Here is a 7,281-nt window from a genome sequence, read left to right as displayed (position 1 = left end):
AAGGTACAATTTAAGAAATGTACCGAAATGAGACATCACGTATAAATCCTTGGTTCGACATATACTTATAAAGGGTTTATCAACGACTCTTCTAAAGAGTTGATTTTGGTTTGGTGAGAACCAGAGATGTATGGAGAATTATGTCTTTTTATATTGGCTTGGATTGTTCAAATTATTATAGGTGACTTGTGGATGCACTAAATGAAAGACTCAAGTCTACATGGTTATGAGAATTTTGACTTGAATTGATATAAAAACTACAAGTGAAACATCCGATAATCAAAATGACTACATTTGAAATCTTAGCCAACTGAACAAAATGTAGTCAACTTGGAAATGGACGTATGAAGATGAGAGACACAATAAACATAAAGAAGAAAAAAGGAAGCAAAAACTTAACAAGATATCAAAAGGGTGAAATAAACACATGAATTAGGAGAAACAAACAAATAGAACTGCAAAATACCCCAAAAGGCCAAAAGATTAGGAACTATATGACAACATATGAGGAGGAACTCCATAAAGAAGAAGAGCATGAGTATCCTAGTATCTTTATTCTCTTCAGTTGGAAAACAAAAGGTTAGAAAGCAGTAAAACAATACAAAGAAGACAAGAGAGAAAAAAGTCAGTTGTTGGGAGTTGCAAGCTTAAATATCAGACGAGACACCTCTAATGACACCATCAAAGTAACTACGGCATCCACCAGGTTATATCCCTACAAAAAAGGTCAACAAACAAATCAAGAAGGAATGATAACTGAAATCAATGGAGACAAACCTCTGTGAACTTAGAAAGTTGGGAAGGATGACAATCCAAATAAAGGTGTTGATAACTCACATCAGAAGGAAAAGGAAAGTGGAGTTGAAGAGAGCTCCATGCGACGACATTGTGGAGTTGAAGAGAGCTCCATGCAATGACATACATGTTTATTTACGGACCCGATCAATTTCTTTTCTGTTTGTTTATGTTGGGTTGGGCGATCTCTTTTGTATAAACTTTTGAAATTGAATAAAAGGAGAACTTAGTTTTGTTGTTAATTTAAGAAAAACATGGGAAAATATATACATGTTGACACTCAAGAATACAAGTGAAATATTCAATTATCAAAATCGTTATATGTGGATTCTTAGATAATCGAACAAAATGCAGTCAACCTAGAAAAATTTAAAGATGAGAGACAAGATAGTCATAAACAAGAACAAAAGAGCAAAAACTTAACAAGATATCAAAATCAAAGCTTTCAAATACAAGATACAATGAGGAGGATAAGACCAACTAAGTTTGTGTTCAATGTATTCCTCTTTATTGAACTTGAATGCTTTGATTTTTAATTCTTGTTTAGTTCTGACTATCTTTTTTCTTATTTATGCCTATCTTGTCTCTCGTATTATGTCTTTCTAGGTTGACTGTATTTTTTTCAATTGGGTAAGAATTCAGATATAACAATCTTGATTATCAGATATTTCACTTGTATTTTTGTCTGCCAGCAAATATATATCCCCCATCCTTTCTTAAACTAATAGCGGAGATAAGTTCTCTTTTTATTGAATTTCAGATTTTTGTTCAAAAGAGGTCATCCGACCAAAACAAAAAAAATAGAAAAGAAATCAGATCAGTTCGTGAATGAACTTGCTTACATATATTATCAGCCCCTACGTATTAGGGCTTCCTTATTGAGCTCCTTTATTTTCTCCACAATATCATCGTTGGGAGCTCTCTTCAACTCAACTTTTCTTTTCCTTATGATGTAGCTTATCAATACCTTCATTTGGATCATCCTTATAATTTTTCTCATTTTACAGAGGTGCATATCCATTAAATTTAGCTACCACTCCCTTCTCGATTTGTCTACTGACCTTTTTTTCTGTAGGAATTAAATGTGGTGGATGTAGTGGTGACTTTGTTGGTGTTGATAGAGGTGCCTTGTCTGTTCTTTGAGTTTTCAAGTCCATATGAGTGACATTTTTGTCTCATCTCCTCTTCGTATACTTTAAATGCTTTCTAACTTGTTTTCTAGCGGAAGAGATAATGGATATACCAAGATGATAATGCTCTTCTTCTTTGTGGAGTTCCTACTCATCTGCCATCCTACAGTATCTAGAACTGTCAAAATGGACTTGGCTTATTAAGTCTTCCCAATGCAACCCATGAATTAAGTAGGGTTAGGCCTAATTTTTTTTTTGGCCCATTTAGGAACAAGACTTTTTGCCCAACCTCATTTGGTCCGCTAACCACGTGGGCCCAATCCGCAAGGCTTAGATTCTAGCCCATCTTTTGACCTTTTTCTTAACATCTTGGGGTATTTTGTTGTTGCACGACTATTTGTTTTTGTTTTCTGTGTCATGTGTTTATTGCACCCTTTTGATTCTCGATCTTAATTTTCAAATTTTCATTAGGATGTCTTAGAGTTGGATTTCTTGAAAATATTTGGGATCTAGAGAGTTCCGTCTAGAGGTTCCATTTGAGATTGCCTATTTTGGAGTTGATTTAGCCCCATTATTTTTTCTCTTGATTTTTCTTTGAAATTGATTCTCGATCTCAATTTTCAAGATTTTCTTTAGGATGCTTTAGAGTTGGATTTGTTGAAAATATTTGGGATTTAGAGAGTTACTTCTCGAGGTTTCATTTAATATTTCTTATTCTGGAGTTGATCTAGACCCATTTTTTTCTTGTTTTTGCTCCTCAATTAATTTCTCTATCACATTTCCTTGCAGCTCTTAACCTTTTTTTGGTGTTTTTTGTTGTTGTACTTCTATTTTTTTTGTTTCTTCTTATTCATTTGTTTATTTCTCCATGTTGATTCGCAATCTCATTTTTCAAGCTCATCTTTAGGTTGTTATAAAGTGGATTTGTTAAAAATATTTGGAATTTGGAGATTTTCATTTAGAGGTTCTATTTGAGATTTTTATTTGAAGCTAATCTAGAATCCTCTAATTTTTTCTTGATACTGATTAGCAATTAAGTCCTCTATTCACATTTTTCGTGCCAGCTATGATTCATTTTCGATGATGTTCTCTCTGGGATGCCTGGTAAGTGAGCTTTTCTTTTCGTTTTATTTTTTTCATCAAAAACTATGGGACCCACATTGAGAATGATCTTTTCCTTCCATGTAACTTTGAACTTAAAAAGATCGATATAATAGAATTAGCATCCTAAGGTGAATATATCATGCATTGAGCATCAACCAATCCTAACAATGTAAAATTGAAATTAGGGCTTGGATTTGATATCGATGTTGCATTGCTTAATTCGTTCTTGTAGTTGCTTCTTATTTCTCTTTGCTTGTTATTATGTAATATCTGCTGTATTGGTGTCTACATTTTTTTGTTGCCCTTCTATTTGTCAGTTTCTTCCTTTTCATGTTTTTACAATACCTTTTTGACTATCAATCTCATTTTCAAGCTCTTCTTTAGGACGCTTTAGAGTTGGATCTGCTGAAAATATTTGGGATCTCGAAAGTTCCGTCTAGACGTTCCATTTGAGATTTTCTATTTTGTAGCTGATTTAGCCTCCTTTTTTTTATTATGGTTAGCAATTAATTCCTTTATTCAGATTTTCCCGTGTCCTTACCTCTGATTTGTTTCCTATGTTTTTCTCACTGTGATGCCTTGTTAGTTAGCTTCCTCTTCTTTTTATTTAAAAAAAATGTGACCCACAATGAGAATAATGTTTTCCTTCTTTTAATTTGCACTTAAAAAGATCGATTATTGTGCAATAGATATAGCATCCCAAGGTGAAACTAAATTACATTGCACATCCACCAATCCTAATAGTGTAAAATGAAATTAGGCCTTGGATTTTATCTGCATATTGCATTGCTTATTTGATTCTTGTAGCTGCTAATTATTTCGCTTTGCTTGTTATTATGTATTCTCTGTTATATTGGTGTCTTTATTTAGGTTCTTGAAATCTTCTATCTATTAAACCAGTTTAATTAAGGTTTTTTTGACTAAGACAATCCAAGAAGATTACTTCAAATTTGTTTATTTACTATTCTTTCTTTATCCAAATTTGTGTTGTTATTGTTTGTCTTTCATGAATATCTACATGTAATTGTTTATCATGATCTCTTCTCATCAGAGGATTTGTTCATGATAAACATTGAATTCCCTCTATTTTTCCCAACTTTTCATCTGTTGCATGATCGGATAACTATGTAGCCAATTAATATTAATTACCCCCCTTCTCCATACTCCTAGATCAAATAAAGTCTACATATTTACTTCTCCTTCATCTAGAGTTGTATCTTCGAGATGATTAACATGTCCGATGTGTTCCTTAATAATATGAGTTGTTCTAGTAAACTGTTACTCATCCTCATCCATATCTCTTCCACCACTTCAATTATCATCCATGAGACCTTTTAAGTTTCAAGAATGGAATTTCTTAATTATAAGGAGTCAATCTCAATTATCACCTGTTGATATTAGTTCTCTTCTATATATCGTATTGCCTTAATATAGTCCTAACTTATGTTTGAGTGTTGTGCATTGTAAAATGCTCATTTCGTTTGTCTTATTTGTAAATAGCTTGTCATTTGTCCCTCACACAAAATTCTCATGATTTTAGAATTTTCTCTAGATGTACAATATCTATTGCATTTTACCTAGTCATTATTTAGTTACCTACAACACACTTGAATCACCTTGATATTTGGGATAAGTCTGAAGAGATTGCATCAAGGTTCTATTTGTAGGAATCATGTTTAAGAGTTTCCACCTTCATAAAATGATGATAGTATGCATGATTTGGTATATTAGTTTCGCTTTAGAGTAAATGATATTAGCTAACCTAGTTTGGTCATGTCTATCTTTGTTTCTATGTGTATAAGTAGAAGTAAATGTTATAACTTGGATCTCTTATTTGTTTCTAATCATTTGGTGGTTGAAAATTGTTTCCTTGAATTATCCAAATTCTATAATTCAATCACCCTTAATTACCTTCTCAAGGTAACACCCAACCATATAAGAATGCCAACAGTAAAATATGAAATTCATCATTAACCTACACCACAACTAACCATATATTGAACAATCCAAACTCTATGTTCAAAGATCTATGTATGATATCATCAATTGGAAGCATTTTTAACTACTTAGTAATGGAAACCTAGCGTATCTAGAAATCAACCAACTATTGAAGAATTTTATAGGCATCCTTTTGATCCTGGGGAAAATTCTAAAGAGGGTGGACCGGAAGTCGTTTGGTTTTTCCCTTCCTTATATGGAAATTCCTAGCCTCTAGTACCCTCAAATTTAAAGTAATTGAGGAGAATTTTTTGTGCCAGAAAAGCGGGAAGAAAAATAAAAGACATCATTTTATCTAGGGTATGATTTCATCAACCTAGCTATAGCGGCCCTACATGATCTATAGTGGCACTTCATAGCGAGAGATATCTAGATAAGGCTGGCCGATGCAAGCCCGGGTACTTTTAGATTTAATATTTCCGTGCTCCAAAATTTTATTTTGCACCAAAATAAGAAAAATTTCAGACTCCACCTGTAATGCATTTAAATAACGTCAGTTTCGATCGTCGCAACATACCAAGTACTAGATTATTTGTGCTTTATTTCCTTTTATATGGTTCTATTATTTTGGATTGATTTGATATTGATAACAATAAAAACATTTAGGGGAATGATTGTTAGATAAATTTGATGTGTAGATTTTCTTAAGCATCATTATTTATTTCCAAAATGAATGGTTTTGTTCCAAACCTATTAAATAAAATGGTGTTGAATAAGAACTAGAAGAATGAACATGACATATAACAAGTGAAGATAATTAATATTTTATTTTAGATATACAAGGTACTTGGGCTCCCGACCCACTAACTATTTTATTATGATAAATAAAGTCTTGCAATAAATAATATACAGAAAAAGCAAAAAGTATAGTAAATTTCTTCTTAAATCAAAATTGAAAAGTATCGAACTTTCCAACTTCGCTTTGTCTGCCGTTCTTCTGAACTTCAATTTGGCAATTTTGACAACTTTTTTAGGAACAACTAAGTTTGTGATCCATGTTATCCTCTTTGTATCTTGAATTTGAAAGCTTTGATTTTGATATCTTATTGAGCTTTTTCACTCTTTTTTCTCATTTATGCCTATCTTATCTCTCATAGTTATACGTCTATTTCGAGGTTGACTGTGTTTTGTTCGATTAGCTCGGAATTCAGATATGGCAATCTTGATTTTCAAATGTTTCACTTGTATTCTTGACTTCCAACAAGTATATATTTCCCGCCTTTGTCATGCCATTTTAAGATATTATTTTTGTTGCAATTCTATTATTCTATTTCTTCTGATTAATGTGTTTATTGTACCCTTTGCATTGTCGATCTCATTTTACAAATTGTTCTTTAGTATTCCTTAGAGTTATATCTGTTCAAAGTATTTGGATGTGGAGAGTTTTATCTAGAGGTTGCATTTGAGATTATCTATTTTGAAGTCGAACTAACCTCCTTTTATTTAAATTGCGTTGATCAGCAGTTAATTCCTGTATTTCATTTTTTCATGCCATAGCTATGATTCGTCCCCCAGGTTGTTGTCTTCATTGTCACATCCGAAGCCTATACCCTGGGTGTGGCCGGTACTTGAAGACCATTGTTGGCCTTGAGCGGACCCTTGGTCTGCCTTACTTACTCAGTAAAAGACTTAAACACCAGAAAAGTAACTCATGAAATAGCTTTAAAAAATAATCACTTAGCCAAAATGACAATTCAAGTCTTAATCGTTTACAAGTGAAATGAAAAGACTAAAGAACTAATATTATCTATCAATGAAACCTTTAAAACAAAGATGGATGTTAGGACAGGACCCCCAATCATCCTAACAACTGAAATCTAGAAATAATGTGGTAAAAAATGTCCTCTCGAATGTGAGGAGGCTCACCAGTGATTTTGAGCTGCTCACTAGATTAACGGTACATCGGATGTCGATCCTAGTTATGTGCGTCTGCATCAAAAGACGATGCAGGCCAACTGGCATTAATACATTTAATGTACGAGTATGCGAGTTGGAATGCTAAAATAACAACCTAAGCTTGAAAAGAGTAAGAAGGAACACTTACCTTGGCTCTGCTCAACTCCAACTCATGAATAACTTAACTCATTATAAAACAATAAGATATATGCAATTGATATAAATCTTGTAAAACAATGTAAACAACTTAGTTCGTTAAAAATGCAATGAAAACCTCAACTTTACTTTTATAATAAGTAATATAGTTTATGTGGGAGTCTCTAACCGAAAACCACCACTATGAGCCTAAGTGGTGATA

Source organism: Solanum lycopersicum, chromosome 5 (genome assembly GCF_036512215.1).
Source record: "Solanum lycopersicum chromosome 5, SLM_r2.1".
Classification (NCBI taxonomy): Eukaryota; Viridiplantae; Streptophyta; class Magnoliopsida; order Solanales; family Solanaceae; genus Solanum; species Solanum lycopersicum.
This window is presented reverse-complemented; position numbering follows the sequence as displayed.